This window comes from Neophocaena asiaeorientalis, unplaced genomic scaffold (genome assembly GCF_003031525.2).
Source record: "Neophocaena asiaeorientalis asiaeorientalis breed wild unplaced genomic scaffold, Neophocaena_asiaeorientalis_V1.1 scaffold46, whole genome shotgun sequence".
In the NCBI taxonomy this organism is placed as follows: domain Eukaryota; kingdom Metazoa; phylum Chordata; class Mammalia; order Artiodactyla; family Phocoenidae; genus Neophocaena; species Neophocaena asiaeorientalis.
This window is the reverse complement of record NW_020175393.1, coordinates 1,685,998-1,697,027: the sequence shown is the minus strand read 5'-3', so window position 1 is coordinate 1,697,027 and position 11,030 is coordinate 1,685,998.

The window sequence follows — 11,030 nt, the reverse complement described above, 5'->3', positions numbered from 1 at the left end:
CAGGAGGAACTACTGAAGACATCGTGCCGGAGAGAGCAGGGTGGTAGCCACAGAGATGGAGCAAAGGGGACCAGTTTGGGACATGAAATCCACAAGATGTGGAGTTGGATGAACTGGTGGAGAAGGCAGCAGTGCAGATATGGGGGTGTGGGTGTCCTCAAAGGTCAGTCAGGTCTGTGGGGGGAAAGGTCAGGGAGGGACCAGCCCACCCCTTTGCCTTGAGGATGGGCCCCAAATAGTTGCAGTGTGCTTACGAGCCCCAGGCATTTTCTGCCTTCAAATGGTGACATCTGAGAGCTAGTCTGGAACGTTCAGTGCACGGAAGAGCCTGGCTGCTGGTCAGGACTGATTTCCTGGAGGAGAGATAAGAGCCAGACCCAGCGTCACAGGGTCCCAGACGGGGTGGCATTGGAAAAAGGCAGAGCAGCAGGCATCTTGCAGGGGAAGCCAAGCTTCAGGGAAATGACCATGGAGAGAACTCGGCTGCAGTCAGAAAACAGAAATAGAGCAGCGTATCCAATTGCGTAACAGAAAGGACGAGATCATGGGTGCTTTTGTTTACTGCTGTGTGTTTCGGATCACATACTGGGGGCTCCAAAATGTGAAATAAATGGGTGAATGAGAAGTCAGCGTGGAATCTTGCTCTTTACAACAGAAAACAAAAACAGAAACCAGGTACTGGAAGGTGAACCGACCCTCCTGAGGCCCCGGGTCCACACAGCATCTGCCCTTCACCAGCCGTCTTGGGGGGAGGTCCCTTCCCCTCTGCCCCACTAAGGGCTTCCTGCTCAGCCTGTGGTGGCTCTAAGTTTCCCAGAACAGGGATCTGAGTCCAGCCAGCAGGGAGAGGGGAAGTGGGGGAGGGCTGGGAGGAAGGGAGGTCACGGCCAGGTAACCAGAGCCCAGAGCATAGCTGGGCAGTGAGGGGCCAAGCACGCTGGAGGCTCAAGGGGCAGCCTGACCGTCTGCTTTCCCTAGTGAAATGGGATCGCCGGCCTGGGCCGGGCAGCAACTGGGGGTGCACGGGATCCTCGCTCCACTTTAAACCAGGCCTCAGGGTGCCCTGGGAATCCCTGTTCTGTCCTGCCCTGTCAGGGGGAGGACCCGTGGCGGGAACGGGAAAGGAGGCTGGCCACAGGAAGGGCAGCTGGGCTGTGGGCGGCCAGCCCCAGGCCCCTTCTTTTGCCGACAATACATGTATTGAGCAGCACGTGCTGTGCCGGGCCCCAGAGTGGGTGCTGTGGGCACTGTGTGGACAGTGACCTAGGGCACCTCTGGGACAGGGACCAGGAGACCAGGTTCTAGTCCTGCCTCCTCTCCGTGCTCACCTGCTCCGTGAGTGGGCAGTGAGGGAGAGACTACCCCGAGTGCGTGCTCCACGGACACGTGGAAACTCGGGGAGGGGCGGGGCAAGCCACGTGCCTCAGTGCTGCAGCAACAGATCTGCAGGGTCGGCGGGGGTCCTTGTTAGACCGGGGCAGGGGGGGAGGGGACCCTGGGGGATGCGGCCCAGAGTCAGAGAGAGGCCGGACGCCCACAGGGGGAAGCTGGCAGAGGGGGCCGGGCAGAGCCTCTAACCCCAAGGCTGCTGCGGGGCCTCTGAAAACCGAGCACCCACACATGGAGAAGCCCCGAAGGGACAGGCTGGGGTCAGGACAAGTGGGCTGCGCAGCGCCCACAAGAACGGCGGCCAGAAGTGTGGGGTAGCTGGAGTCACCTGAAGGGCGGACATCAGACCTTCCTTATACTTGGCCCAGGGTCACTGAGACCTGAAGTTTGTCCCTTGCTGAGTCTCTGCCCTTTGCCCCCACCCCGCCCCATCTCTCACTCGTCAGCAGACCTTGTCAAGCCTGCCTTCTCCACACCTCAGGGACCTGCCTGCTCCCTTCCACCCCACTGCCCGCTCTCCGCACCAGGCTGGGTCTCACCTGGAGGACAGCACCTGGGGCCTCATCACCTGCCTGCCCACCTGTGATCCACTCCTCCCCAGTCCGCTCTTGCCCCACTCCCTGCCTGCTCCAGCCACCCTGAGTGCCTCCACCTCTCCACCCCCCACCTCCACCCCAGCTGCCTCTGGGCCTTTGCATGTGCTCTTCTCACCACCCTCCCCTGAACCAAACCTGGACAACCCTCCTTCTCCTTCAGGTCTGCACAGGTCACTTCTTCCAGGATGCCTTCCCTGCTTCCCCCAGGCTGGTGAGGGGCCCCCCCTAAGCCCACTGTCCTCCCACCAAACACTTACCCTGGAACTGCCCTTTGACTTGCTGAAGTCCCTGACTGTAATCTCCCAACAACAGGCACTGTTCTGGCAGGTTCCTGGGTCAGCCTAGCAGAGTATCTAGCACCCACAAGGGCCTCAAAAAAATGCTCGATTGTCCTCAAGCTGATTGTTGATTGAATGTCTTGCTGCGAGACTTTCCTTCTCTCTGGCAGCCACTGCTTGGGACAAACTGGCAGTGAAGTTGTAGGGAGTGGGGTGGGGGCAGGGAGACAGGGGAAGGGAGAACATGACCCCCACCCCAGCCTTACCCCCTGGACAGGGAATCAAAAACTAACTGGGGGCCTGGGGCAATTGACTCTCAGTGCACAGGGCCTGACATCCATCCAGACAGCGGGCAGAACACCTCCTCCTCTTCCTCGTCTTCCGCCCACACCCTCCCACCCTCTGGCCCTGCCCCAGAGCCACCCAACACCAGCTGACAGTTGGCCATGCCAGCCAGCCCCTGCAGGCCCTTCCCGAGGGTCAGGTGACCTCTCCTCCCCAGGCCTCTGCAGCCCAGCCCTCTGGGCAGACCTCTCCACCAGTGCTATAGTGGACGGTGACTTCTCCACGCTGGGACCCCGGGAAGGGCCTTTGCCCAACACCACAGACGGCGGGCACTGAAAGAGAAGATTACTTTCCACCGGACCCCCTCTTCCACACATTCCCACAGTCCTGCCACTAGTGAGGCTCTGGTGAGTTCTGCCTCGGGGGATAGGGATGGGCAGGGAGGGCCCTGATGGCGCCTGAGCGAGGGGAGAGAGGGTCTCACGGCCACAGGACCTGTTCAAACCATGGGGGACCGAGGGGATGGGCCTCATCTCTGTCCAGGACCCCATGACTAGGGCTCCGCTCTGTGGAGGTGCCGGTGTGTCTGTGTGTGTCTGTGCTTTGGGGCGGGGGGTGGTGGTGCTGGCACAGTTCAGCAACATAGAAATTCTGTCATATGCTCTTCCCCCGTCTCTCCGCTTCCTAGGATGTTCTTGAGTCTGGAACTTTGACTCCTGAATGAAGGTGGGAGGGCCAAGGCGAGCCGGGACTATAGGGGAAGCTGTGGGGTCAGGTGCAGAGGTTGCAGTTATCCTTTCCACGCCACTCTGGGTTTAACCCTTCACAGAGGCAGCTGTCCCAGGAGAACTGGGCAGCATGGGCCCTGGGAACGGCATGTCTTGTCCCAGCAGCCCTACCCTTCCGCCTGAGAGGGGCCACAGGGCTAGATGATGTCAGCTCCCGCAGGCAGCGGCTGAGGCCTGGGTGCGGGCGCCCCCAATGGAGGGAGAGTGTGGACGAAGGCCATCCGAGATGTGTCACCACTAGGGGCCCCCAGTGCCCTGGGCAGTGGCAGAGTCTTTAGGGTCACCCTACCCAGGGGCTCTTCTACCCCCCCTCCAGTAAAACAGACTTGAACTCGAGCCTGCCAGAGAGTCCTCAGACTCTCTGGGGGCCTTGAAAACATCCATGGTGTGCCCCTCCCCAGGGATTCAGATCGCACAGGGCAAGACCTGGGCTTCTACAGTTTTTAAAAGCTACTGGTTTATTTTTTAGCCTTTTTACTATGAAAGACTTTAAGCCTACAGGGAAAAAAGAGGGAATGACACAATGAAATTTGCATAATCTCAGTCTGGATTTCCACAGCTGTTTGAGTTTTGCCATATTTCCTTCCCTGTACTCTCTAAGGCTAAAGTATTTTGAAGTAATCTACGGACATCACCGCACTCCCCTCAGAGACCTCAGTACAGGTCCTTACCTAACCCCAGAGCCTCACCCCACTGACAAGATGATCGACTCTCCAAAGACGGCCACATCCAGACCACATTCCAATTTCCCAAATTGCCCCCTAAATAGTTTTTAATGCTTTGGACCAGGATCCAATCAGGAGGCATCAGGTCGGTGTGTCTTCTGAGCCTCTTTCAATCTGGTAGCATCTCTGCCAACCTCCACTCTCCGCTCCCCCATTCTCCCCCCCACCACAATGACTTGCTGAATTGAAAGGCCAGCTGTCCCACGGGAGGGTAAGAAGAGGGCTGGGTCAGCAGCTCTCACTACAGAGAGGGAAACTGAGTCCCGGAGAGGAAGGGACGGGGAGTCTAGGCAGAACTGCGTCTCCTGCCCCCACTGTGCAGTCTTCCTGCACCCTTGTCCCGCAGTGCTCCCACAAAGCCGGCTCCTTATCAGGGATCTGAGAAACTCCTCTTCTTCAAAGGGGCTGTGGTCCCTGGGGCCGTCCCAGTGCTCCGTCCCAGGGCATCCTGGGGGCGGCAGGCCGGGCTGAGCCCACCCATGGCCGGCAGCCTGCCCCTGCTTTCTCCTGCTCTGAGCAGGGTCCCTAAAGAAATCCTTCCCATGTGGTTGCTATCTTGTTCATCAGCGGCCGCCAAGGGAACAGCGATCAAGTTTGTGAGCGTCAAGCATCGGCTTGTTCAGGGACCTGGGGGTAGGGGGAGGCTGGCCCATATGGCCAACGAAGGGAGTGTGGGGTCCACCCACCCCCAGGGGAGGAGCTGGTGGGTTGTAGATGCTGAAGACCGCTTCCGCTCTGCTCAGATGGACCCTCCATCACCCTCGCCCCACCTCCTCGGCAAGCCCCGTCTCCGGTTTTGGGGTCCCTCCCCTGTGAATCGAAACAGGCACCCCACTCCTCAAAGTGTGCCTCACCCATGTCAGGAAGCTCCCTGGCCCCTGCCAGACAACCTTTAGAAAAAGCAGGTAGGTGACAGGAAGAGATGGGAACGTGGGGGGACGTCCACCTTGATGGTAACTTCTAAGCTCTTTAAAAATAGCCATCTGGGAAAGGCAGGGGCACTTCAGCCACCGTCCAGGCTCTCTGAAGACAGGCCTGGCAAACCCAGGGCAGTTGGGGAAAGCGGCCCCTGATCGCTGGGCCAAGGGCCTCCTCTCTGGGAGGTTCTGGCCTGTCTGCTGCTGCCCTCTGCTGGGCAAAGGCTCACCCTTCAGACTTGACCAGCTTAGCCCTGTGGCCTGCGGTGACCACACACTCCCAGACAGACAGACAGACAGACAGACAGACAGACAGACAGACACACACACACACACCCACACACACACACACGCTTCTCCACCCCACTATTGTGTTTTGACCTTAAAAAGCTGTTTCTTCTTAGAGTCCTAAAGATGCCATATTAACAACTGGCAAGACCGTCTATCTCTGGCTCATAAGGCAGGTGGCTGGTCATGTGACTTAGAGAAAGGTGTGGGGAAGGATATCAGAGGCTGGGAAATGTGCAGGTCTGGGTGTTTAGCAGTATCCAAGACCCTGGGCACAGCTTCCAGGTGGAGAGGTCCCCAGGAGCCAAGCCTGCCTGGGAGGGGCTGTTGGAGTTGTCCCCAGCCACGGCCAGGGGTGCCCAAGGTCCCAAGGTGCTGTCATGAGGTCTGGCTCTGTCGGAGTTGGGAAGGGAGAAGCCCTCCCCCGGAGCAGCCCTTCCAGGGCGTTCGGCTTTTGAGTCATTTTTACACCATGCGTCTCCCGCCCTGACAGCAAGCTCAGAACATCACTGCTGCGGCTAAGGACATTTGTCAGGAGCTGAAGGGCTTCTAAACTAATAATCGTTGTATTAAAATCGCATTTGGTCCTCAAGCTGGAGGAACATTGGAGGAACATTTCTCTTAACATAAATGTTAAGAGAGAAGGAGAGGGGGAATAAAACCTTCCCTCAAAGGATAACATCGGCTTGGAAATAAGTCAGGAATATGAAGTATTGCTCTGTGATTCTGGAAATCAAGCCTTCCCCAGGAAATAGATGCTCTCCAAAGCCTCATCTTTCAGCCATGGCTGAGAAGGTGATGTGTGAATTCCCCCAGCGTTCAGTATTGATCCTACCGGGCTGGGACTGCGCAGATGGAGGGGCTCACCACCCCACAGCCCTTGAGTCATTCATAGGATGGATTTTAAAACTTGATTTTTTTCCCCCCCAGAAAATAACCTTGTGCCTTCCAGGCCCTGATGGCCCCAGATGATACACAACCCTCAGCCCTATGAGAAACTCCAAAATTCTCCTGCCCATTACGACCTCGACAGTTTTAAGCGGTTTTCTGGTCCTCTCGTCTCTAATAGATTAAAAAATGCTCCCTTCGGCATCACAGATACACTGAATGGTACTTGTACCAAACCTCTGGCTCTGAGCTACCTGCAAAACGTACCCTAGAGCTTCAGAGGCGAGAGGGCAGGCCATAAACCACGCTGCTTCTGAGTCTGCAGCCCAACACATTTTATTTTGCAGTCTTCTTTTGCTGCAAGCCGTTTCTCAATTATCTCCTCCCCAGAACGCACCCCTCCCCCTCGGATGTACTGGGATGCAGTCCCGAAGGCTTCCACACCTTGGCGATCTCAGGCAACCCCCCTCCTGCCTAGACTGATGAGGGGGCCAGACAGGCATCTCCGGTCCACGTGGCCCGACCTCCTCTGCACCCACTGTGTGCCCAGACCCCCAGCAGCATTCACCTCGGCCTCCCCACGCAACCCTCCCTCTAGTTCCGTCTCCCTGCCTGTCCTTGCCTTTCCCTGTTGCTCATTGCACACACACGCCCCCAAACAGGCCTTCCTCAAGTTCCCCAGGCTGAGCCTCCATCTCTCCCATATCAGACCCCTTTCTGGACCCCTCACTCCACCCCTGTCTTGGCCGACAGCAGTATCTCTTCTAACCTTTTCAACTAGGACTCATTTTTCAACATAATTTGTTCCCTATGAGTCCCCGTGCAATACTCATTAGACTTTTAGTATCTGTTGATTGAGAAAACAGATGATGATAAAAAAAAACTACTAGGAACTCAGTAACGCCTTTAAATGAATTTGTATTTTGGTAAACACCGAAGCATTTAGATACATTTGAGAAATGATCGAGCTCCGTGGGTATTACTTTTCTAGTCTGCAGGTAATGCTGGTGGTGGTGACGTGGCTTTCGGTCAGGGCTCAAGAGACCCACGGATGGGAGCCCTCCACCCATGGCACGTGAATCCACACTTCCCCCCGAGGGTGGCGCTCCCGCCACCCAGTCAAGGACAAGTCTCCCGTTCCTGATGTGCACAGCTGAGACACACAGCGTAGAGAGGGCCTCAGATGGGACCCTGGCCCCCACTTAGGGCTCAGGACTCCCAGAGGGAGCCAGAGCGGCTGCCCCTCCCTTCCAAGGGAGACCGCATGTCGGGGGCAGAACAGGCATCGGCTTTAGAATGAGACAGACTCACTGTGGCCAAATCCCAGCACCAGTATTCACTGGCTCTGGACCCCGAGAAAGCTCTTCTACTTGTCTCCATCTGAAAATTATTCTCCTGAGAATACTCAGGAGAAACAGAGATGGGCATTGTAAGGCCAGTGGTCCATAGTAGATGCTTCATAGGAGTAACTATGATCGTAGAGGATATATTTGTGCAATGAAATATTTGAGTGCCTGAGGTTGCTCCATACAGGGTATCTGGCTGTGAGCTGGTGAATTAGTCAGGATGGACTAGGTTGAGCTGCATAACAAAATACCCCCAAACCTCAGTGCCTAATAGAGCCCAGATGTTTTTCTCTGTCATGCAGTCACTCAGGAAGTGACTGTGCTTCCAAAATTACCTTGGCCAGGGAAGGAGAATTTAGGACACTGCTTTCTCTAAAAGCTCCCACCAGAAGTGGCATATGTCACTCCCCTCCATGCGATGTCGGCCAAAGCACATCACACATTGGCCAACGTACCTTCAAAAGGAAGTGAAATCATACGGCATTCCCGTAGGAAAAAACAGAATATTTGCGAACAGGCTTGACAATAACCACAGTCAACCAACTAGTTTCCAGATACAAGGAGCTGACAGCCTCTGATAAGACAGAGATCATGACTCATTTCGTCCAAGCTGAACCCTTACAAGTTTGATTTGTGGTTTCACCGGCCACCTTCCCTAAAATGGGAGAGGCGAGTTCTAAAAGAGGTGTATCTTCCGTAATTTTTAATGAACTCTGGTTTAGCCTGTGGGGAGAGGTTGTATATACAGAAAGGATCTCAGGAAGAGGAACTAAAATGTGCGGATTGGTAGTGACGGGCCACAGTGCCTTTATTCACCTCAGCTTGATGGGTGACATCTGTCACTGTGCCTGACGTCACTGGTACTGTCACCCGTCCCCACTCTGGGAGCCAAATACAACTGCAGGCCCTGCTGTCCATGACCCTCCTTTCAAACCAGGGAGTGTCTTGCAACCCAGCGCAGGCTGGCTGTTGCTCAGGCCCCACAGGGCTGCACTGACACAGACAGTCCAGGGCCTTATTTAACGACCAGCTTGATGGCCGGGCCCCATCAGAGAAATTAGCCTTTGAGTCTCCTGGGGTGAGGCCCAGAGTCATTTCATTCAGGACATGATCCAGTGACGGGGCAGGAGGACACAAGGATCTGGGGGCATTTGACCACTGTTCCCAGGGGAGGGGGCACTAGGCTGAGCTCCTCTGGCTGGGAGCATCTCTTCCTCCTCCCTCCCTCCTTCATCCTTCCTCCCACTTCTCCCTCTCCAAGGAGCACTAGGGAAGGATGCTGGCCAAGAGGTTTGGGCTGTGGGTCTGTGGGAGGAGGCATGGGCTGGCGAGAGGGACATTTGTCTCCCTTCAAAGCACTAAAGGGAGCCCTTCAGTGTGTCAGAGGGGATGTGAGATCCTGTCTCTGGTGACCGCCTCACCTGCCTTCCCAGCACCCACGCTGAGTCACAGGGGTCAGTCCTGAGAACAGCCCACACAGTGACAAAGCTCAAGTGGTAGAGACGCTTGGGAAGAGGACTCCACAAAGGAGGGCTGTGCATTCTGTCATCTGAGCGTCCTGACAAGGCTGTGGCAATGGGCGGTAAATGAAGACTCAGACAGTTACCCAATTCATCCCAGGAGCCTCAGCAAGCTGGTGGGGACGCCTGGAGCAGACCCGGGCACCTGACTCCTTGCCCAGTGCTCTTGGGAAACAGAACGGGGCCCAGAGGCATTGCTCAAAGGCCAAGGCTTCGGGTCAATGACAGAAGTGCCTGCGCGTGGCAAAAGGAAGGTCTGGGCTAAGAAAGGTCTGTCAACCTGAATTATTCATTTGGGACTTGGTAGGAAGGATGGGATGAATGGAGGCCTTCTCTAGCTCAATCCCGCAGCAACAGACAGGAAACCTCAGCTTCCTTGGGAATCCAAGGTCAGCATCAGTGCCAAGGGGAAGGCTCAGAGTGCTTCTCCGAGCAGCAGCAAAACCCACCTGCCTGCCTCAGGCAGGTACCCCGGGGGCTGAAGCCACTGCCCATCCGTCCTCCTTCTGCCCCTTCCCACAACCTGCCTCAGAACCTCAGACCACACAGCTCAGGAGCTAGAGGACCTTCAGATATCCCCTAAGCTAGACCCTAAGATGACCCTTGAGTGGAAGGGCCTCACTTTCCCCAGATTCAAGTCCAGCTTTTTTTTTTTTTTTCAGTATGCAGGCCTCTCACTGTTGTGGGCTCTCCCGTTGCGGAGCACAGGCTCCGGACGCACAGGCTCAGCGGCCATGGCTCACGGGCCCAGCCGCTCAGCGGCATGTGGGATCTTCCCGGACCGGGGCACGAACCCGTGTCCGCTGCATCGGCAGGCGGACTCTCAACCACTGCACCACCAGGGAAGCCCCGAGCTTTTTTAAAAGTACAAACTAGTTACCCAGCAGACACCCCACCACTGCCAACCCACACCAAGTCTGGGGCAGGAGAGTTTACGTTGGCTGTGTGTGAGCTGTCTCAGAGGCCTGGGGTCTTCTGGCTGATCCTGGCTCCCTGAGAAGGTTTGACCAGGGCTCCTGAGAACACCTGACCCTGGGGGTGGCAGGGATGGGAGGCAGAGGCGCTAGAATGACACCGCCCCAGACAGAGAGCCCCAAGCCGGTCAATACCAAGGCCCAGCTCCAGGGGGGCCTCACCTGACCCCTCACGATGGTTTCTGCAGCGGTATGGATCCCAGCCACCACTAGGACGTGCACTCACTGTCATCAGGTAGCAGGAGGGCAGGCCAGGGGGCATCAGGGTAGGAGAAATCAGGCCTGGGGACAAGAAAACCTGAGTCCCTGTCCAGCACAGCCAGTGACTTGCGGGTGACTTTGGCCAAGCCCCAGCCTCCTTGGGGCTCAGTTTCCTGACTCTCAAAGCAGAGAAAGAGCAGCCCCCAGCCCCTCTGCATCATGGCAGGTAAGCGTGCTCTGAGCTAGTGTGCCTGGGTTCAAACCTCTGTCCTCCCCCTAATAGCTGGGCACACACACGCAAGTTACTTAACTTCTTTGTGCCTCATTTTTCTCATCTGTAAAATGAGGCCGATAACTAATTACCTCATAGGGCGGTTGTGAGGCTTACATGGGTTCATCTATGTAAAACTCCTGGAACACTGCCTGGCTGTGTGTTTGTTACCATTTATTGTTATTTTCTCCCCATGCCACCACTGGTAGGTGACATCCATGTCCTTAGAGCTCCTCGGGGGGACAGGGGGTGTGGGGGAAGAAGGGCGGTGGGCCGCCCAGCACAGCAGCACGAGGGCCTGACTGGGACTCCACCTGGACGCCGCCAGAGCTGGGCTTGCAAAGGTGAGGCCAGGCCTGGTTAGCCCCAGGCGCTGGGGAGACAGCGTGGTGCATGGGGCCTCGGCTCCTTCCAGGAGTGGCTATAAATGAGCTTTACAACCTGGCTGTCCCTCTGCTTACCAGAAGCACCTCTTCCCCCCTTACCCGGGGACAGGTGAGCTGGCAAAGGCTGACACACAAGTGAGCCCGGCCAGAGCAGAGGTGTCGGGCCGCCTTGGTTTTT